The 23884-nt window shown below is 41.2% G+C and overlaps 1 protein-coding gene across 2 annotated transcripts in view; it reads right to left on the minus strand.

The window, feature by feature from the left end:
- The window catches only part of npepps (aminopeptidase puromycin sensitive), a 233434-nt gene that overhangs the window by 208594 nt on the left and 956 nt on the right, over positions 1-23884 (minus strand). The window lies entirely within an intron of this gene.

Below are 23884 nucleotides of genomic sequence, written 5' to 3' on the forward strand. Positions count from 1 at the left end.
GGATTTATTGCCCATCTCTAGTTGCCCCTTGAGAAGGTGGTGGTGAGCCGCCTTCTTGAACCGCTGCAGTCCGTGTGGTGAAGGTGCTCCCACAGTGCTGTTAGGGAGGGAGTTCCAGGATTTTGACCCAGCGACGATGAAGGATCAACGATATCCTTCCAAGTCAGGATGGCGTGCGATTTGGAGGGGAACTTTCTTGCTCCCCTTTATACTTTGTATATTCCACTTAATTTCCTTCTGTGCTCTTAGCTCTAGATTTGTCATATACCTTCAAGTCTAATTTGAATTTGAATTTCCCTACACATCCAAAAAGGACATGGCTAATGAATTACATTTTCCACTCCACCCAATCCCGAGTACCACTTGATCAGATGTAGCAACAGAAAGCTTGTGCTCAGCTGTGAAGCCCTCGGTGCTCAATTAAGTTCTGGATATCACTGGCTAAGGCACACAAAACATGCCCACTAGGAGAAGGAACCAGAGAAATCATATTCCAACAAGAATTTGCATCTCCCGCAAGGCGGGGCAGGGGGGGGGGGGGGCGGGGGAGAAAACTGGAGGAAAAAAAAGAGGCCTTTCAGCTGTGTATGCACTGTTGGTGCAGTGTACGGGAATCATGCTCCATGCACCAGGCCAGCATACTTCTACTTACAATCTTTGCAATCATAATGGTCACTCTTAAAACAAGGCTTTGAAATCAGTCGTGTACAATGGACATCTGAACAATTACTGGAAAACAGTGGTTCCAAATTGAATGAGTATCAGCCCTACAGCTGTTGCAAGGAAAAGGGATTTTCATTCCATCTGTCTGGGATGAATATGCACCAAGGTCCCAGAGGTAAAAGTATAGTCTCAACCCACTTTACCACCCAGTCCCATAGTTAATCAGGACAGAATGAAAGATTGCAAAACCACAGCAATCCCCAGGACATACTCTTGAAATACATCACCTGTCTCACTTCAAATGTACCAGTATTAGGCAACTGATAGGACAAAGAGCTATTTTATATCCTGTGTATTCTGAAGTGACAATTCAGCTACAATCTCTACACTGCAGAAACCCTGGTTATATCATTGCTGTATAATTTGAGAACAATGTCCGGTTTGTAGAGCTTAGCCCTTAGGCAATAAATGTGAATGCCCCAGTAAGTATTCCTTTCCTGGGTCTGCTAAACAAGTGGAGTCTGATCACACACTGTTGCAGTGGCTAAGGCATAAATTTATGGCTAATTAAGAGTTTCTGAACTTAATTTACATATTACATTCCCTCAACTTCATTTACATATTACATTCTCCAGGACTGCTCAGCATAAGGCACTCTGAAGCATCTACAGAGCAGTTCTACACAAACAGGAGATCTCATTCGGTTTCTACCAATGTGCAACACCATGCACTTATCGCAACTGAATTTCATCTGCCACAGTGGTGCTCACTGACAAATTTTGGTCTCGGTCCTCCTGAAATTCCCGAGCTTTTTCATCAGACATCTCCATCTCTCCCTCCCCACCCACTAATTTATGATCTGCAAATTTGACCAACTTGGACTGAGCTTCTGAATCCGGGTAGTTTTTATAGATTAGAAACAATAGGGCCTCCAGCACTGGCCCATGGGCCACTCCACTTAATACATATCTGCAGCCTAACATCACTCCCCTTAATAGTGTCTACTGCTTCCTCTCAGCCCAATTACTGAAAGACATCGGAGTCTTACCTGTGTGTAACATGGAATTTTGACCCTAAAATACGACTATGCCGCCACTGTTATGCTCAAATTTCCGGCGAATCCCAATAGCATACACCCGAATGTAAAATGTGCAGAAATCAGCATAAATAATCGGGGCCCAAGGGAAGCACCGAACTCGCACCATATATTCCTTCTTTAAGTATGAAAATTAAAGTTTCAACTCATTTAACCATCATTCATGCACATTAGGCACAGCATGTTTAAGATCCTGCAATCGGAGAAGCTTTTGAATTTTTAAAGCGACTTATACCACTGCCATAAAAATGCATTCAAATAAACGGATTTTGGTTTAAACCTTTAGTCTATCTAGGATCTTTAGAAAAGCTATGTTAAAATCACCAAGTTTAGTTGTAGAAATTCCTGCAATAGGTGGCATAGTACTCGTGTCTCTAGTGGATACTGTCAGGAAGGAATCATTTAGTATATCAACTATTTTTAGTTCACCCTACATTTCAATTTAATTTGACACAGATCTCAACTCTTGCTCGATAACTCTTGTTGTCAAAATATGGAAAGAATTTCTCAACTGTAAAAATCAAATGCAACAGTATGATTATTTCTAGTAGAAGTTGGTTACTTGCATAAGCATAGGAATTCACCAGTGGCCAGTTTCTAAAAGGCTTGCTCCTATTTTCTCTACCCTTTAGAGGGAACACTTGCTCGCCAGCTCATGGGTTCCTGATCCCTACTGGAAACTGCTTATGTGGACACTAGGTGAGGACAGGGTTGGTCTAGTCTGTGATGCACTTTACAGTAAAATAAAGTGGGAGATGGGGGTGACTCAGCCTTCCCACTCCCAATTGCCAAACAGTGCTCCCAATGGAAAGTAAAGCTTTGTGCATTTCAGGGGAGGACAGAACCAGGCTCAGCTGAGATCACCTTTATGATCAAACAGCCTGCTGACAGTCCCCGCCTAGCCTTGTGCAAGAATAACACCCTTTTTGCAGGCGGGGGTCAGGATCATAGCACAACAGCCATCACGGCTTCCAGAAGAGAAATTGAAAGCTCACAAATACCAGTAAGTAATTATAGAAAGTGAAACTACACAAAGAATAAAGAAAACACTCAAACCCACAAAGCTGCAGAATTTGAAAGCATCCTCTTAGATACATGAAAAATAAAAATAGCATTACAAGTAGAGTCTCAAATGTTTAAAAAAAAGGTCTAACGGCCAAATCAGGACTTTCCCGCTTTCTCTTATTTGTTTTTGTTAATGAACTCTGATGGTTAGGTTGCAAGACATCCAAAATGTTCATGGGATCAGGAGTATATTTCTTCACACAAATTCCACTGATGGCTTCAGGGTACTGCCCCTCTGCCAAGAGCTGTCTTTGTCTTGTTGCTTGTTATTCTTTCACAAGTCCTTCTCCAGGCTATGTTCGAAGCTCTTGTCTCCTGCGTCGTTTGGGAGATACTCATACAGAAGGTGGTTGAGGAGATTTGTCCCCCTTAAAAAAGTTAGAGTCTTGTCTCAATGGCGAGACCATATCTTTTTTTTTCATTTGTTTATGGGATGTGGGTGTCGCTGGCAAGGCCAGCATTTATTGCCCATCCCTAATTGCCCTTGAGAAGGTGGTGGTGAGCCACCGCCTTGAACCGCTGCATTCCACGTGGTGAAGGTGCAACCACAGTGCTGTTAGGTAGGAAGTTCCTGGATTTTGACCCAGCGACGATGAAGGATCGGCGATATACTTCTAAGTCAGGATGGTGTGTGACTTGGAGGGGAACTTGGAGGTGGCGGTGTTCCCATGTGCCTGCTGCCCTCGTCCTTCTAGGTGAAGAGGTCACAGGTTTGGGAGGTGCTGCCGAAGAAGCCTTGGCGAGTTGCTGCAGTGCTTCTTGTAGATGGTACACACTGCAGCCACGGTGCGCCGGCGGTGGAGGGAGTGAATGTTTAAGGTGGTGGATGGGGTGCCAATCAAGCGGGCTGCTTTGCCCTGGATGGTGTCGAACTTCTCGTGTTGTTGGAGCTGCACTCATCCAGGCAAGTGGAGAGTATTCCATCACACTCCTTACTTGTGCCTTGTAGATGGTGGCAAGGCTTTGGGGAGTCAGGTGGTGAGACACTCGCTGCAGAATACCTAGCCTCTGACCTGCTCTTGTTGCTACAGTATTTATGTGGCTGGTCCAGTTAAGTTTCTGGTCAATGGTGACCCCCAGGATGTTGACGGTGGGGGATTTGGCGATGGTAATGCCATTGAATGTCAAGAGGCGGTGGTTAGACTCTCGCTTGTTGGAGATAGTCATTGCCTGGCACTTGTGTGGCACGAATGTTACCTGCCACTTATCAGCCCAAGCCTGAACATTGGCCAGGTCTTGTTGCATGCGGGCATGGACTGTTTCATTATCTGGGGAGCTGTGAATGGCACTGAACACTGTGCAGTCATCAGAGAACATCCCCATTTCTGACCTTATGTTGGAGGGAAGGTCATTGATAAAGCAGCTGAAGATGGTTGGGCCTAGGACACTGCCCTGAGGAACTCCTGCAGCGATGTCCTGGAGCTGTGATAATTGACCTTCAACCACCTGGAGTACGGTGTAGTTTTGGTCTCCATACCTAAGGGAGGATATACTTGTCTTAAAGGGGGTGCAACAAAGGTTCACTAGATTGATTCCTGGGATGAGAGGGCTGTCCTAAGAAGCAAAATTGAGTAGAATGGGCCTAGAAGAATGAGAGTTGATCTCATTGAAACATACAAGATTCTGAGAGGGCTTGACAGGGTAAATGTTGAGAGGCTGTTTCCCCTGGCTGGAGAGTCTAGAACTAGGGGGCACAGAATAAGGGGTCAGCCATTTAGGACTGAAGAAATTCCTTCTCTCAGAGGGTGGTGAATCTTTGGAATTCTCTACCCTAAAGGTCTGTGGATGCTCAGTTGTTGAGTATATTCAAGACTGAGATCGATAGATTTTTGGACTCGGGCAGGAAAGTGGAGTTGAGGTCGCAGATCAACCATGATCTTATTGAATGGTGGAGCAGGCTTGAGGGGCCGTATGGCCGACTCCTGCTCCTAAATCTTATGCTTCTTATAACAGTTATTGTGCTTCAAATGAGTGCATTCTATATGTAGTACTTGATATGTTTGAAATACATAACGTCCTATATGCTACTCTCTTTTTCAAGCTCAGAAGATGTGCATGAAGCTCAAGCTGATCACAATAGGATGTTCCATTATAATTCCTGTGGCTTTGACCTTTCAATGTTTGAAGAATGCTATTCCACATTTTGTGTGAATTCCTTTAGGTATTGATTGATGTCAATCTTTACATTGTTACAAAGGCAGGTTGTAAATAGCGGAACAAACATTACTGCACGGTTCCTTCCTTTGCACTACTGATACTCATCAAAAATTTAAAATAAAAAGCAATCAAATCTGTGGAACATTACCATGTGACCAGCTGAATAAATCATTTAAGATTAAAAAAACAACAACAAATCCACCAGCCCGAGATGAACTTTACCCAGCATGGACATCGCAAACACAATACATTAAAAATGAAAGATTCGAAACATAAAAATATTTTTTTTTTTTAAAAAGCAAAACACCTCTGAACCACACAGGAAGAGGTACAAAATAAAATGTTGCAGATCAACTGTTGCAAAATGTTATTGGCCAACTGTTTCAGCGAAAATAACTTGGTCCTTGCTCTCTGCAATCTGTTATTAATCAATCTATGGTTTACAGCTAGCTATACTATACTCAAGCATTACGCTACGCAGTGACACCGGAGGTTAAAAAGTTATAATATTCCACTGACTGACAGACAAAAACAGATAAAAATCCCAATGGTGTCAAATCAAAAGGCAGACTCCAAGCAGATTGTAAACATGAAGCTGCTATTTATGAAGTACATGGATACAGGAACTACAAACATGTGAAGATGAACACAGATGACACCATTCTGTTATTGCAGAAGAAAACCCAATGGTACAAATGTTGCTCAACAAAATCAGATCACTATTTATACAATGTTAAAATGTAAACATTACAACACAAGAGATGGAAATGCATTCCACCAAAAATGGTCACCGACAGATCAGGGAGAAAAAGGTGGAAAAAATACATGCCAGGGTAGTCAAAATGTAATACCCAATTAAATAAGTTACTTACTCCTCCAAATGCCAGATGATATTGGAGTTTATTTCAGCATCAGTGTCTAAGTGTTTGCAATACTGTATTAACCTAAACATGCTCATTTCCATGTTCTTGTTGACAGTTTATGGGTTAACTGTTCAAAACTGCGATATCTGAACCATTAGTATAGAACAATATTTATCTTATTTCTCTTTATTTTAACCATATGTAAAAGGCAATTCATTTGAGTGGTTCTGTACTACAGGTACTTTGAAATTTATAATATTGCACAGATCAAATGACAAACAGTTCCCCGGTGAAGGCAATTTCAATATTAAAAAACTTGTCTGCTATGGTTTCATTAAGCCATATTTTGTTGATAATCACAATTATGACACATGGTTACTCAGCATTTTCTTTTGTAAAACATCTACCCTTTCTATTGGAGGTGCAGACTCATATTTGGGTACAGTTCCACAGGTGGCCATTCATGTGAATCTAGATAACAAGTGTCAAAGCATACACAAAAAAGCTAATATTTATTTAGTGCTTTATCACATTGCCCAGGAATATCCCAAATCGTTCCACATACAATGATTCAGTGCAATGTCGGTTACTATGCAAATAAATGGGCAGCCAAATGCACACAGCCAAGTTCCCACAAACAGCAATGAGATGAATGACCACTTAATGTGCTTTTGGTAGTGCTGGTTGAGGGAGGAACGTTGGTCAGAACACCAGGCCAACTCCTTACTCGTCTTCAAATAGAGTCAGGGCATCTTTAACATCCACAGGGACAGCTAGACATGGCTTCAGTTTAAAGTCTCAACTCAAGAATATCACCTCCAACAATGCAGTATTCCCTCAGTATGCACTGGATTGCCAGCGTAGATTATGCACTTAAGTCTTTGAGTGGAGCTTGAACACATGTTCAGACCCAGCAGCAAGAGTGCTATTAACTGAGCCAGGCTGACACTATTCAACTACAAAGCCACAAATGATCCCTTTCCAGAAGTCATCACTGGATTTATCATCAGGATCAGAACGTTAGTTGATTTTTCCAAGGATTCCAAATGAAATTGCAGCATCCCAAATCCTATCGCAGATTAGCACAGAAATTAACAAAAATGTAATTCAAAATAGCTTTGGTAACAGAAAGACAAATTTGTCGACCATCACCCTTACAAGCAAAGTTTTTACTAACCACAGAAAAAATATACTATCCCACAAACAGGATATTAATCATTTCTAGTAGATCAGTAGCATTTTGCAAAGGAAATTAAGACCAAGTCTTTGGGTGAAACTATGCTGGGGAGGGAATCATTGTACCCGGGAACGGAAACATAATTGAGTCCCCATTTTAAAATCTAACGTCTTTATTTTTCTGTATTTCTATTATAAATTCCTGTGCCCACATTTATAATGGAAACTGCCTATGCGAATTTCCCACACTGTAATTACACCCTCCTGCCAGTGATGATGCTGGGAAAAGTTGACCCCAAAAATGTAACAGAAGATGACAACAGGAAGTCAAGTGGCACAGACACAAGATTTTTATTAGAGATAGATTATTAAAATTGCTGTCCTCTGAAGAGATACCAAGAGCCTACAAATAATGAGCATTTCTTTCAGGCTACATTTTTAAATGACATGTGGCATTTAACAGCCACAAGTCACTTCAACAAGACATCAAAATGCTAGAAATGACTGACTGATGTTGAATCAAATAACTCTACCCACATACAATTCTATGATCACAAAGACATCCCCTAAATCAGGTACACTACTTCACACATTATCTCAATAGAAAGTTAGAATGGTCAATTTGCCAAGAGTAAAGGACATTGGAAGAAACACTCCAGAATAAACCGCTACTATTAACTTACCCTTCAGTATCTGTCTATGAAATAAAACCCACACCTAAATTGAAGAGCTACCAACTTTGCTGCATTCTGGAAGTGCAGGAACAAAGACTTCTTGATCTGTTGCTGAACCTCAGTTCTAAGCATCCTTGCTTCCATGCATTTGTCACCTCCAGACTAGACTACTCCAAATGTTTCCCTGGCTGGAGTCCTATCTGCACCCTCTAAACTCTGCTGCCCGTATCCTACCTCAAGTCCAGCTCGCCCACCACCGGACCTCGTTGTAATACCTCAAATTCATTCTTCTGCTTAAATCCTTCCCTGCCTTTCTCTGCAATGTCCTTCAGCTCTGCAATCATCCCCCCCACCAAACTCTCCATTCCTGTGACTCTGGTCTCATGAAGCCCCTGTCCCATCTGCCCTCCGTGCCTCAGCCGCCTAGGCCCCACACTGGCATTCCCTCCCGAAAACCCACCGTCTCTCCACCTCCCTCTCCTCCTTAAAACCCACCTCTTTGACCAAGTTTTTGGTTGCCCCTCCCAATATCTCCTTCTTTGGCTCAGCGCCCATTTTGCTCTTACACCTCAGGGAAGCGTTTGTCCATGTTAAAGGTGCTACAAAAGTGCACATTGTTGTGGCTGCTTAGAACTTACAATGTGGGGGAAACTGAAGTTTGAAAACAGATGCCCAGTTTTTCCATGCAAGCCTAAGCAAGGCAGCAAAAAGGACCAAGTAGCTACCTATGGGTCAAATTAAGATTATTTTTTAAAATTCCACATGTAATATGTATTTACAGGTGAAACATAGAAGATAGGAGCAAGAGTAGGCCATTCGGCCCCTCGAGCCTGCTCCGCCATTTAATGAGATCATGGCTGATCATCCAAATTCAGTACCCTGTCCCTACCTTCTCCCTATATCCCTTGATCCCTTTAGCCTTAAGAAATATATCTAACTCCTTCTTGAATATGTTCAATGAATTGACCTCAACTGCCTTCTGTGGTAGAGAATTCCACAGGTTCACCACTCTCTGGGTGAAGAAATTCCTCATCTCGGTCCTAAATGGCTTACCCCTTATCCTTAGACTGTGACCCCTGGTTCTGGACTCCGCCGCCATCAGGAACATCCTTCCTGCATCTAGTCGGTCTAGTCCTGTTAGAATTTTATAAGTTTCAATGAGATCCCCTCTCATTCTTCTAAACTCCAGCGAGTACAAGTCCAATCAACCCAATCTCTCCTCATACGTCATTCCTGCCATCCCAGGTATCAGTCTGGTGAATCTTTGCTGCACTCCCTCCATGGCAAGAACATCCTTCCTCAGATAAGGCACCAAAACTGCACACAATACTCAAGATGTGGTCTCACCAAGGCCCTGTACAATTGCAGCAAGACATCCTTGCTCCTGTACTCAAATCCTCTCGCTATGAAGGCCAACATACCATTTGCCGCTTTAACCACCTGCTGCACCTGCATGCTTACCTTCAGCGACTGGTGCACAAGGACACCCAGGTCTCGTTGCACTTCTCCTTTTCCCAATCTATTGCCGTTCAGATAATAATCTGCCTTCCTGTTTTTGCCACCAAAGTGGATACCCTTGCATTTATCCACATTATACTGAATCTGCCCAATCACCCAACCTGTCCAAATCATACTGGAGTTTCTCTGCATCCTCCTCACAGCACACACGCCCACCCAGCTTTGTCTCGTCTGCAAACTTGGAAATATTACATCTAGTTCCCTTGTCTAGATCATTAATATATATTGTGAATAGCTGGGGTCCTAGCACTGATCCCTGCGGTACCTCACTAGTCACTGCCTGCCACTCAGGAAAAAGACCCGTTTATTCCAACTCTTTGCTTCCTGTCTGCCAACCAGTTCTCTATCCAAGTCAGTACCTTACCCCCAATCCCATGTGCTTTAACTTTGCACGCTAATCTCTTATGCGGGACCTTATTGAAAGCCTTCTGAAAGTCCAAATACACTACATCCACTGGTTCTCCCTTATCTATTCTACCAGTTACATCCTCAAAAAATTCCAGTAGATTAGTGAATATTCCAATATAGCCAAAGCACGCTTCCTGGATTCTATTGTTCCAAAGCAGCACTTGGGTCCCGCAGTGTTTATTATGGAATCTTTCCCGGACAGCTGCCATCGATGATATCACCAGCGCAGCCCAACAGGAGGGAAGACCCATCTCTGAGGCATTGTGCAGGTAATAGAACTGATCTTTTTATAAAAATTACACACAGAACTTAAAAATAATATATACGAATACTTGGAACAAATTAGACTCCCCCAGAGATTCCTTCTCCTTTAATCTCCCGTGGAAAAGTTAAAGAACGAACTTGCATTTATATCGTTCCTTTCACGACCTCAGGGCATCCCAGAGCACTTTACAGCCAATGAGGTACTTTGAAGTGTAGTCACTGTTGCAATGTAGGAAACGCAGCTACCAATTTACACACAGCAATGTTTCACAAACAGCAATGAAATAAAGTTCTGCAAAATTTGTGTCAATCTCAATAAGGCAATCACGTACCAAACTAACCTCGCAATCTACACTACTCATCATTGGCCTTCTGGATTCCAACACTGACATTTTATTTACTTTGTTAAGCTTATTTCTTTCTTTCTCTCTCAAGAAATGGCAGATGCTATCGAAATGACTCAGATTTTGACAACGTTGGCCTTCGCAGCCTCTCAGTCTACAAAAAGACTGAAGTCATTTTACTTACAAATATATCATAGCGTCATCAATTTGTAATATGCAATAAATAGTGTGGATTCAAAGGGCAGTAAGTCACCAAAATGTTTAACTTTTACTCCTTAAAAGCTGATCACCAAGATAACAGAAATTGAAGTAACTTGTATTGCACAGCAATCTATAATTACAGATCTACTTGATGCTTTAACTGAAAATATATTATATCACAAAAAAACTAGTTAAACTAATGTGTCTCTCCAGCACATGTTAAAATGATGTACCGAATAATTTTGGGTGCCTTTGCTAACCCAGGGCATAAACACCAGATCACTACTCCGATGGAGTTTAGGGAAGAGAGTCTGGAATTTTTCTAGTCTGTATCGCTCAGCTACTCACTGGATGAACTCACTGATCCTTTAAGGATGTTAATACTCAAATATTTTCCAATCCACAAGAAAACATACACACCAAGTTCTAAAATCTCCCTCACTTTCACAAGCGCAAGACAGTGCAATACAATTAAAGATACCACCAGTTAACGCACATTAACCTTTCACAGTTTAAGCCATCTTCTGAACACTCAAATGCAATTCAGCTTTGTAACTCCCCGATATCTGTCCTCTATATAAATAAATCACTTACTTAGATCGCATTTCTAAAACTGGGTCAAAATTCCATTGCGCACCCCACCCATCAAATACCAGGCGGCGAGGATGCTGTGAGAAAGATGATGATGCAATTGGGCATTAAGGCTGTAAAAAGTTGTTTGAAAATAAAAAAAGAAACCACCTGATTTAGAATTTCAACGAACATTAGAGAGTAGGGAATGTTTAACAAGTTGTAATGAGGGTGGAAGTCAGCTTCAATAGAAACTAGGACTACAACCTAGAAACACTAGCCCTCTCCAAGCCATGACATGCACTGCATCAAAAATAAAGCTACTAATCTCCGTAGTTTCAAGTTTTGCCAAAGTGGAGAACCATTTGCGGTCAAATTCCTGACCAGCACATTTGCCCAAAAGCTCTCAGGGCAGCACTAGAAGCTCCGGCTAATGTAATGTTATGCCTGAAATTTGGCACTGTTGATTTATTTGACTGCAAATTTTAAATAAATGTTATTATCAATGTATTTATTGAACATTACTTACATTTGCTTCTGCTGCTTAGCTATAAAATCTAAGCAATAAAAAAGGTAAATGGCTGTGTAAATCAAAAGTCAATTAAACCGAGCTTAAAGTAAAGGCTGATAAATGATATACAGAAATACATAGATCTGTCCTTTTAAGTGACGCTAAGCTTAGATCAATCCAAATGAACGTTTTCCTAGACTACACAACCAAGCTCTGGAAATCCAGTTTCCGCAGCTTTCTATGCTGCTACTGTTTCATAATCCTCAGTCCACCCCCCAAACCTACCTGTCTTTCTAACCTCCCCCCTCCAATCCAAGGGTTGGCAGATGATCTGCTCCTCAGCTATGCTGCCAATGCTAGTTTCTAGCTGCACCAGCAGGCCAATTTCCCCTCTTGTTGAAATGATCTCCGATCCATTCACTGCAGCCCCCAAGTGGCCCAACCAAAATCGAGAACACACCATTTAAATGAATGCGCAATGACATCTCCCATTAATTTTCCCATTTGAAAAACTGGCTCAAGAAGCTATATGTAAAGGCAAGAAAATTCTCCTGTTCCCAATTTCTTAAATTAACCCAATACCCCTTTTCTAATTGGCACAATTCCCACTGTGCAATTTACACACAAACTTGGTTTAAAAAAAACTTTTAGCAAGGTCTTCAAATAATCTACAGAAAGTAGTATTTCGATGTTGGATTAAGCACGCCGACAGTAATTTATCCACACTCAATAAAATGTTTCTTGATGAAAGTACAAACTTTTTACAGCATGTAACAAACAATACAGAATCATAACTTCAGAAAAGATCAGGTCTGATTAACGAAGAACAATGTGCCCTGTTTCACTATATGCCTAGACTAACGTGCAATTAATCTAATTTCATTGAAATGAATAGGTTCTCTTGCAACATTATCCTTTCCTAGAATGGTTACATTTTGTATGTTTCGGTTGCAATTACAAACAGAAAGACACCAACTTGAAGTTGTTACCATTCCCCCTGACGGTGTTTTAGCAAGACTATGTTGCATCAACATGCTTTAAAGGTTATGCTACACAGAAGGCAACTGGCAAGTTGCCAACATTAACATAGAAATCAGTCTCTGGTTAAATCTCATGCTCATGTAAAACAGATCAGTTTTACATAGGCAACAATACGTTTTAATAAGAAGAGTGGTTAGGGGAGATATTGGAACTGTAAAGAATAAAAATGGTAGATTAGTGGAAAATGAAGGGGAAAGGTAGAATGAGTTGATGGTTTTCTACAAGTATTCAATAAGGTGGAGGATTGTCACTCACCAGCAAGTTATTATTGTACAATAAATGTGTTCTGGTCATGAACTTAGAAGCAAATCAAAACTTGATAAATTAGGAAGCACAACAAACCAGGAGGAAAAATGCAAGAGACCGACAAGTTAGGAGAGTGGATAGATAGAAACATAGAAGATAGGAGCAGGAGTAGGCCATTCGGCCCCTCGAGCCTGCTCCGCCATTTAATGGGATCATGGCTGATCATCCAAATTCAGTACCCTGTCCCTGCCTTCTCCCCATATCCCTTGATCCCTTTAGCCTTAAGAAATATATCTAACTCCTTCTTGAATATGTTTAATGAATTGGCCTCAACTGCCTTGTGTGGTAGAGAATTCCACAGGTTCACCACTCTCTGGGTGAAGAAATTCCTCATCTCAGTCCTAAATGGCTTACCCCTTATCCTTAGACTGTGACCCCTGGTTCTGGACTCCCCGCCATCGGGGACATCCTTCCTGCATCTAGTCTGTCTAGTCCTGTTAGAATTTTATAAGTTTCAATGAGATCCCCTCTCATTCTTCTAAACTCCAGCGAATATAAGCCTAATCGACCCAATCTCTCCTCATACGTCATTCCTGCCATCCCAGGTATCAGTCTGGTGAATCTTTGCTGCACTCCCTCCATGGCAAGAACATCCTTCCTCAGATAAGGTGACCAAAACTGCGCACAGTACTCAAGATGTGGTCTCACCAAGGCCCTGTACAACAGCAGCAAGACATCCTTGCTCCTGTACTCAAATCCTCTCGCTATGAAGGCCAACATACCATTTGCCTTCTTAACCGCCTGCTGCACCTGCATGCTTACCTTCAGCGACTGGTGCACAAGGACACCCAGGTCTCGTTGCACTTCCCCTTCTCCCAAGCTATTGTGTTCTGTCTTCCTATTTTTGCCACCGAAGCGGATAACCTTGCATTTATCCACATTATACTGCATTTGCCATGCATCTGCCCAATCACCCAACCTGTCCAAATCATACTGGAGTTTCTCTGCATCCTCCTCACAGCACACATGCCCACCCAGCTTTGTGTCATCTGCAAACTTGGAGATATTACATCTAGTTCCCTCGTCTAGATCATTTATATATATTGTGAATAGCTGGGGTCCTAGCACCGATCCCTGCGGTATCCCACTAGTCACTGGCTGCCACTCAGAAAAAGACCCGTTTATTCCAACTCTTTGCTTCCTGTCTGCCAACCAGTTCTCTATCCAAGACAGTACCTTACCCCCAATCCCGTGTGCTTTAACTTTGCATGCTAATCTCTTTTGCGGGACCTTATCGAAAGCCTTCTGAAACGCCAAATACACCACATCCACTGGTTCTCCCTTATCTATTTTACCAGTTACATCCTCAAAAAATTCCAGTAGATTAGTCAAGCATGATTTACAGCAATTGCAATTTGCAGATAAATGGGATGGTGTACATTTTAGGGAAAAATAATAAAATGTAAATACTGTATACCCTAAATAGTAAAGTTATCAATGGAGTAGACGAAGAGAGATCTGGAGCTAGAGTCACAGGTCTTTAAAAGTAGCATTGCAGGTGTAAAATCCATAAAATGGGCAAATTAGGTTCTACTTTTCCTTATTGGCCCATTGAATACAAAGCAAGGAGGTGCTGATGAATCCGTTATGCTGCAGTTGGAGTATTGTTGACAGTTTTAGACCATGGAAAAAAGCTCAACATATAATCACTAAGGTCATACCGGGGATAAGGGGAATAGTTATGAGGAGAGACTTAAAAAAATGAGGACTCTGTTCACCGCGGCAGAGAAAGTTCAAATGGGTAGAACAGCAATGTTCTGAAAGCATTAACAGAACAAACTTGTATTTATATAGTGTCCTTTGTGTCCTCAGGGGGTCTCAAAGCACTTCATAGACAATTAATTACTTATGAATTATAGTCACTGTTGTAATGTAGGGAAAGACAGCAGCCAATTTGAACATAGTAAAGATCCACAAATAACAATGAGCTAATGGCCAGATAATCTGTTTTAGTGATGTTGGTTGAGGGATAAATGTTGGCAAGACACCAGGAGAACTCCCCTGCTCTTCTTCAAACAGTGCCATGGGATCTTTTACATCCACCCGAGGGGGCAAATGGGGCCTCGGTTTAACGTCTCATCCAAAGACAGCACCTGTGACAGCGCTACACTGAAGTGTCAGCCTAGCATTATCCTTTTAAGTCTTTGGAGTAGGGCTTGAACCCACAGCCATCTGAATCAGAGGCGAGATTGTTACCACTAAGCCAGGCTGCAATTAAATATTGAATTACCTTTCCACTGGTCAGTGAATCAGTAACAAGGAGACATAGACTTGGGACTAGTACAAGAAGAATAAAGGGAGTTGTTATAAGGATTTTTTTCATGCAAAGATTTAATAGCATATGGAATTTTAAAACAAATTAAATGAAGCACGATAGTTAACGATCTCAGCCATCCCTCACTCTCGAGCACAAGGTGACTTAAGGCAGCTTCACACTGCTTCTCAACGGGGTTAGGTTGGATAAAATAGAACTTCAGTGTTGTGCAAAGCAGCAACCACTTGGCAGTGACACTAAAATTGTAACGTAAATACATTCTCGTATATGTAAAATGATCTGGATACAGAAACCAATTACAAGCATGTCAAATACACAAACACTAAAGTAGTAGGAGCAGGTGGTGAAGTTAGTGACTTGCAGAAGGATATACAATACTTGAGTTCTACAATTCGGTAGACAAATGGCAAATTCAATGTAACGCTTACAAATGGATGGGCAGTGAGATAGTACAGAATTAGGACAAGGGCACTCAGAAAGAGGCCTGGGAGTAACAGATCATTTTCAATGTCGCGATGATATAGAAGGGCAACTAAAAAAAAAGCGCAATAGAATGTTGAGATATTGCACCATATTTCAGAAAAGATAAACACACACTTTGGACAGAGTGGAAAGAGCATCAAGGAAGACCCCAGTGTAAAGGAGATGGGCTATCGAGGTAGATTAGTGAGGTTTAAGCTCTACAGTCTTGAGAAAAGTTGGTTAAAGTGGGAATCTTATCAAAATTTATAAAATAGTAAATGGGATAGATAAGGTGAACCCAGAATATTCCACGCAAATTGGACCACAGGACATAATTTTAAAGTAGTGAAATGTAAATTTAAAACAAACTGGTGGATTTCCCATGGCCTTGTTCACATTGATTCAGAGGATATGCTGTTTTATAACAATAATAGTAGTGCTCGTCATGTAGGGGATACAACAGGGCTACTGATTTACAGTGACTGAATAAATCAAATTCTGTTTTTACTGTTATTTAGGGATTTTTTTTTTTTTTTAGTTTGACAGGGCTTTGGGATCAATTTCCACAACTCTTGCCCATTATGTGAAAATGGTAAATGAGTGGCCTTTATTTTATATACTTGTCAATCAATGTTCCCGTTAAGCCGCGCAGTGCTCCGGAGGTCCCATGCAGGCCACTCAGCAGCTTCACTGTGAAATAAACGCGCATGCACGGAAACTTGAATGGTCCGTGAAGCCCGTAAAAGGGGCCGCGCACCCAAAACAAATTAGCGAGAACATGGCTGTCAATCTCCCATCACATTGCACATAGGGAGTCAAAGCAAAAGTGTATTCTTCAGGGGAAACTGGATTTGAGGATGCGGGATAATTAAACCAGCGTCCGCAGACTATTTAAAAATCATACATTCTGTCCTTCTTTTCAATGGGAACTGCCTATGTAAGCTTGTGCTGTAATTACACCCTCTCACCAGCAGTGGTGCTGCAGCATCTCCATTAGAGGGAGAATGGGACTGCAGTGTGACAATCTTATATCGGGTATCGAAATTTATAATGGAAAGTTGACAGGAAGTGAATGCAAATGCAAGAATTTTAATATATTGTATAGATAGTCCTTTATGCATTTAATTTTCATCCCTTACCATTTGTAAAGCTGAGATAGTATGCAAGATTACCAGTTGGAGGTGGATGTCTGATAGTTAACGGAGTGGGATTTAGTTGCACTGGGGAATGGCAGTGAGCTTTGATGACATTAGAGGATGATTCTAGGGTTTAGCAAAAAATAGTGGGGTTGCTGGGGTTTAGCAACATGGGTGGGGTGTCCTTTGTTCTGGCATCTCTGTGGAGAAGGGTGCCTGGGGTTATCAGAACTGTGGAGGTGGAACCTGGTGCTTGGCGGAACTTGGGGATGGACTGTAGGGTTTGGTTTACTGGTCGAGTTTTAGTATCAGTCAGTACTGAGGGAATGGGGAGGGATTCCTGGGTCAGCCAGTACAGTATTGGTTCGTGACTTCCTAACAGATTAGCACAAACATTGATAGGTTTTTGTGATTGGTTCTTGGACGTGTATCTGATGCACAACTGATAGTAATTAAACAGTTTACATTTTCTAACCATCAGCAGAATACAAAGTTTATCTGCTTGCTTTCAAAATTCGACTCATTTGGCTTTTTTTTTTAAACAGAGACTGCTGGAACAGAAATTGGGCTTGATGGATCTTGGAAAAGAGTGCACACTGCACGTGCTCGGACTGCAGGATCTGCTCACAGATCTGGGCAAAAATAGCAACTCAAGCCAAGGCTTTGGGGAAATTCTGAGGTCTTCAGGTAAAAACTTTAATGAAGATATTAAAAGACAATTCAGTGGATAAATTTTATCAGGTTATTGCAAAATTCATAATTATTTGAAATTTGAGTTTATTTAAACTTTATTTTGGACAATAGAAATGTCAGTTACTTTGGGGGAAAATGTGCATTTTTCCCCAAAAGCATCGAGAGATCCGATTAGTTTACCAACAAATTGCAACGGCAAAATATTTACATCTAAATTCCCATTATAGATGTTTCCATTATAAATGTTGACATAAAAAGCATTGCTGAAACATTGTGACAATAAGAATTAAGCTTTGTGGACAGAAAGTGCATGCCATATGCAAAACTAAACATTTTGAATAACCTTGCAGGTAAGTTAGTGGAGTCAAAGACATTAAGGTCATTTGGGTGAAAAGAATGAGTGAATTGGAAGTCTAGAGGGATGTGTTTTCATAGGCCAAAGGCCATTTTCTCATCCTTGACTTTTTCTTCTTTTCTTAGTGGAAAGCGAATTGGTAATTTAAAAGTAATTCAATTGAAATAAGCTGTGCAAATAAGCATTATGAATTTAAGTGAGTAGTACTGTGCTGAAATATTTTAGGCAAAAGTCATAGTACAATTTTTTCCCTCCAATTATCCATAGTGTTTTCTACCTTTACTCCTCCACTCCAAAATATAGCTTCTGCTGGAATACAGTTCCACTGGCAGCCCCCAGTACTTCACCCCAGTAGCCATTATTCATGTTTCAGCAGGTTACCTGACCTGCAGGGTTGAACTGTTTAATCCACCCCAATCTGTGACGATCCCTCCCCACTGGTTTAGGGTGAGTGTCTTCATTTCCTGCACCAGCAATCTTTATAGAACTGTGGGCAGCTTTGTGCTGTGGACTCAATCACCAGGAACTGGGCTGTGACTCACAAAGACAGTTAAGTTCGAATCTTCACAGCTTTCAAAGAGGAGAGTTTTATCCTATCAGTCCGGGCTAGATTCAAGCCCAGACCAAGTCGTATCCAACTCCACTACACAGTCCCCTCAGGTATAGTAGTTCCAAACTATAGATACATACGCAGTTGTGAGATGCTTTATTTTTCTATGAAAAATTACTACTCCCAACATACATTGCACCACACAAGATGAAGCAGTTGCTTGCTCCAGCTTATCTCTGCAACCTCCTCTAGCCCTAAACTCCAACATCTAGTCTCTGCTCTTCTAGATGATCACTTTTCCCTCCACTCCACTAATGGCAGAGCATTAAGCCATTACGTCTCTGCACTCAAATTCAAACCCCTCCATCTACATCTTATCCCACTTTCAAAAAATCTACCTCTATGACCATGGCCTTAGTCACTTCTCTTAACTCTCCCCCCACCCCGACCTCAACTTCTGCTTAGTGTCCAATCTCCTTTGCAAGGCACCACGAAACATTTCACTACATTAAAAGGCACAGTCAAGTAGCAGCTGTTCTTGGTTTCCTTGACAGCACTACGAGCAAACAAGGACAGTTCTAACTGGTTAATGAAATTTACTGAAGCCCACTGCCATTATACATTTGGTGGGCAAATCCTCAATCTCAAAAATTTAAACCATGTGGCTCTACACACACTAGCATTAATTCCATCACTATTATTTTAAAAAACTAACACCGTGCCCTACAATTCATATTTAACGTTCAAATTTTCTCTCGTTTGACCCTCTCTCGGATTATAGTTTCTTTTCTGAATAGAAATCTTTGCTTTCCCAATCCTTTACTCTTTCCCCAGATCCTCATGTCTCTAGCTGAGATCCCCAGATTTCTCTCTTCCCAATCCGATCACTTTTGTTAAAACCCAAATGAAGCTTGCTATCAAGGTTGCTCCGCTTAGAAGGCAACAATTGACAGAAGACCAATACAGACTTATACAACATACGGAATTATCTTCTGCATCACAAACATTATCCAAAATAGAAAATAATTACTTCAACAATGGTTTATGATCTTTGAATCAATTCAAGGGTCAAAAGAGGTATACAACAGGAAATAATAAATGTATTTTACTACACCCCTTTTTACCGTTTATTAGCGCGGCAAAGCTACACAATCTTTCACCAGGCACTTTAGTCGAAGGCAATTATAGTTCAGTAATTAACTGCTACAACAGACTCCCAGTGTCACGTCGACACTGTTCATGGTGGTGGTGGTGGTGGTGGTGAACAAGGGTCACAATGACACTAACTAAAACATGCATAGCAGCGACATCTTCTCTAGACAAACACAGATATAGAAATTATTCCTAATAGGTGCTGATCACTGAAAATGTGGGTTAGTAAACTGCGGGTACTGTCTATTACTTCTCAATAAAATCCAGGATAGTATGTACAATAAGCAACAACTGTCAATTTCAAAGTCACTGTTCACACAGTATAATTTTCAATGCTCCTTTTCCTGTTGGCTACCTGGCTTTATTGATTTATATCCATCTTTTTCCCCAGCCCAACCCGATTTTAAACATTTGCCCCTACACTTTTTTCGGATGGGGATTGGTCTTAATTTCTTCAAATATATAAATCAGTGGCTTACTTTGAGAAATTTCACCCCAATGCCAAATCTGCTCGGTGTTATATTCCTGAATAGCGGCCCAACGAGTCCTCGCTGTCGACCCTCCTCCACCTGGCTGAACTTGGTCTCAACGTGAACAACTTCTCAACTCCTCACATCCTCCAAATAAAATGTGTTGCTATGGCAACCCACAGGGGTCCCAGCTGTTCCTACCTTTTTGTAGCATATGTTTGAACAGTCCTGCCTAAGCCCCCCTCCTAGACATCCTCTTGTGCTACATTAACTATCGTGTGGGTGTTGCTTCTTCCTTTCACGGCTCTTGAGAATTTTTCAATTATGTTTTCAATTTCCACCCATTCCACACCTTCATGTGATCCATTTCTGACTCCTCCCTAGCTTTCTGGGCTTCTCTCAGCTTTCCACAGACATCTAGTGCTGTCCCACCAACTCCCATAATTACCTGGAATATGCTTCTTCCCACCCTGCATCCCATTAAGACTCTATCCCTTCCTTTTAGTTTTGCCATCTCTGTCTGATTTACTCTAATGACTCTACCTTCCGAACCAGAGCTTCTGAAAAGTGATCAGGAAGGTCCCGACTCCCTCTCCCTCCTCATAGCCTTGATGAAGTTCCCTGTCCACACCTCCTACCCTCCCGGCCTCCGCAGTCACCGCATCTTCAGCCATTTCTGCCACCTACAACACTATTGCCCAAACGCATCTTTTCCTCACCTTCTCAGAGGGACTGCAACACCCTGATTCATTGTTCCACCACCCCAAGAGATGCAGTACCTGCTCTCTCACCTCTTCCCACATTGCTGTGCAGGGTCCCAAACACACTTTCCACATGAGACAACAATTTATGTGGACATCCTCTGATGTAGCATCACTATGGGTCTCCTCTACATTTGGGAAACTAAACGCAGAGTAGGTGACCACTTTACCAAACAACTCCAGTCTGCCTCAAATGCAGCCTGGGGCTACCTGTGACACTTCACCTCCCCCTCACATTCCCAGTCTGACCTCAGTCATTGACCTCGTACACTGTGCCAGAGAAACGCAACACAAGCTCCAGGAAAAAAAGATCTCATCTTTCAGCTATGCATCCTGTGACACGCACCCCCCCCCCCCACACCCCGTCTGAACAATTACTTCAAATCCCCTTTTCTTGATTGTATTAATATATGACCTCTATCAAACCCCCCTTTTTCTGACTATTAAGACTTCTACCAACCCCCCTCATTTAGGATTAATATACTTGTCTGTTCCAGTTCTGCAAGGTCCAAAAGGTGAACTTATCTGCTCTCTCCAAGATACTGACTGACTTGCTAAGTGTTTCCAGATTTTTCTGTTTTGGTTCAGATTTCCAGTATTTTACTTTTTGACTTTTATCCACTGATCGGCTAGGATGTATTTTCTGCTAGTTCTGAACTACAATTAGTTATGACAAACGTGAAATTTTCCAGCAGAAGGAGGCTATTCGGCCCATTGTGCTGGCTCTTTGAAAGAGCTATCCAATTAGTCCCACTCCCCCTGCTCTTTCACCATATCCCTGTAAAAAAAATTCCTTTCAAGTATTTATCCAATTCCCTTTTGAAAGTTACTATTGAATCTGCTTCCACCGCCCTTTCAGGCAGCGCATTCCAGATCACAACAACTCGCCATAAAAAAAAAGTTTCCCACGTCACCTCTGGTTCTTTTGCCAATCACCTTAAATCCATGTCCTCTGGTTACAGCCCCTTCTGCCACTGGAAACTGTTTCTCCTTATTCACCAGCAAAACCATTCATGATTTTGAACACCTACAACAAATCTCCTCTTAACCGTCCCTGCTCAAAGGAGAACCACCTTAGCAAAATACTGCAAATAAGAATCTTCAAATAAACAGAACAGTACATCATGTTAAATTGAATCTGTGGAACAGCTTTTGAAAACAGGACTTTTGTGTTTGCTGTGAAACTCTGGCTACCTCCATATTCAAACAGAAGCAGGGAGGGAGAACTTGGTGAAGAAAGCTGTCTGAGAGAAACAAGACTAGAAATAGTACTGGCAACCCTCCGATAACTCACCAAAGTGTCTATTCTTCATGCACGAGTCTAGACAGAGCGCATCTGCAGATTATTTACCTTTAAGAGTGCATCACAGTCAAGCTCTGGTCTCAATCAGAGCACACACACTCGCTAGTAGGCAGCACTAGAGAATAATCAGAACCCTAACATTTTTTTCCTCCTCTAAGTGCATGTCCTAACTGAGCCATCAGTGGACTCGACCACATTACTCATTTAGTAGATTTTTTTCAGTCAATTTATAAAATCCCACAGGAAACTGAGCATTAAAATCACTAGTGTCTCGCTGCTTTAAATGCATGAATGGGCCCTAGCTGTAAAAAAAGACAAATAATCAGATACAGAAAACGAAAACAAAAATGTTAGTTCTTTCTTTCTATTTGAGGCTATTTCTACTGCAATAGATTTATTCAGTCATCTTTCCATAAGTTTCCCCTGTGTGGTTATTTGAATTAACTATGTAAATATAAGCAATGTACTGAAAACAAATGTTAATAAAGAATTTATTTGGTAAATTAAATCACTAATTCTGATCCTTGAGAATTTCATGTTGGATTAATCCCCGATATACTAAATGCAAAAATGCTCCCAGGCTGTATTTATTCAACAGACAGTTAATAAACTCAGACCCATCTCAGTCTATTTACTGCCTGCTCCAGTCAGGTGGTTAGTTCAATCCCTGGAGAAGTATTATCGTAAGTCTGAGTGTACTCTGAAACCACCTACTGTACACTGGGCTTAAATGGATACACATGCATTTGGGACAAAATATCAAACCAGAATTTAAAAAAAAAACATTTTAAGGATCACAATGCCTTGTGGAGTAACTTTGTTAATAACTGCATTCTGTTAAAAAAAATGAACAGAAGGCCATTGTGCCTTTCTGCATAAAGGGTGGGGATATATAACCCCCAAAAATGCCGATTGGTGAGCTTTCCTATATGATCTATTAATAACTGTATAAAACGCCCATTAGAACAATTTTGTAATCAAAAATAAATGCCATGTGACAATTAGAAAGCTGTAAATGGGCTCCCAAGTATTGAAAAGGCCACCGTGCCCTCTCTGCAAACATAGGTGGGGACATACAACTGCCAAAAAATTTAGACTGGCAATTACTTTTTAAATCCTGCTAGACTTGTAAACGCCAATATAAAAATGCCAAGTAACAATAACAATTTTACAATCAAAAATAAATACCAAGTGACAAATAGAGAGGGCATTAGTGGACTGAAGTATTGACAACTCCTAACCATTCCCAATGCCAATTAAGCACACAAGAGGCAGGCACTATAAATACACACATTTTTTGGCCACTTCAATTAGAACAGAACCCAGATTCAGATAAAAGGCTGGATCTGCATTCAGCAAAGTTAGGAAAAGGCAACCCAAGCAAAACAGTAAGACAGACATCAATGAAAGCGCAATCATGAGTTAAGATTCACCAGCTACCCAGTATAGATTAATTATTTTTTTTATCTATAGATATTGGCTGCAATCCAATGCTTTGTGAACAAGGAAATATGTTAGCTGATCTTTTACAAGGAAAAAACAAAGTGTATTCAAAAAGGTAATGTTTTATGACATTATATATAAACCATTACCACCACAAAGGAATTTGTATCTTGGTACAAGACACTTACACTTTTCTTTTAAAGTCAGCATCTTTAAACACAAGAATATTTATATAAAAATGCTAAACAGTATAAAGATATGTTTATATTTATATAAAAAATTAAACTCAAGATTGCTGCTGTCAATGGCAACAGCCTGAACACGGCGCCTGCGCCACAGAAGAACACTGAGCGACAGATCCAACGTTCCTCTCACAAAATGTGTGCTTTCTTCTCCCTCCCCCTTTGCTTCTATTTTACACAACGTT

This window comes from Somniosus microcephalus, chromosome 24 (genome assembly GCF_052327205.1).
Source record: "Somniosus microcephalus isolate GS21.2 chromosome 24, FLI_Smic_1.0, whole genome shotgun sequence".
NCBI lineage: Eukaryota > Metazoa > Chordata > Chondrichthyes > Squaliformes > Somniosidae > Somniosus > Somniosus microcephalus.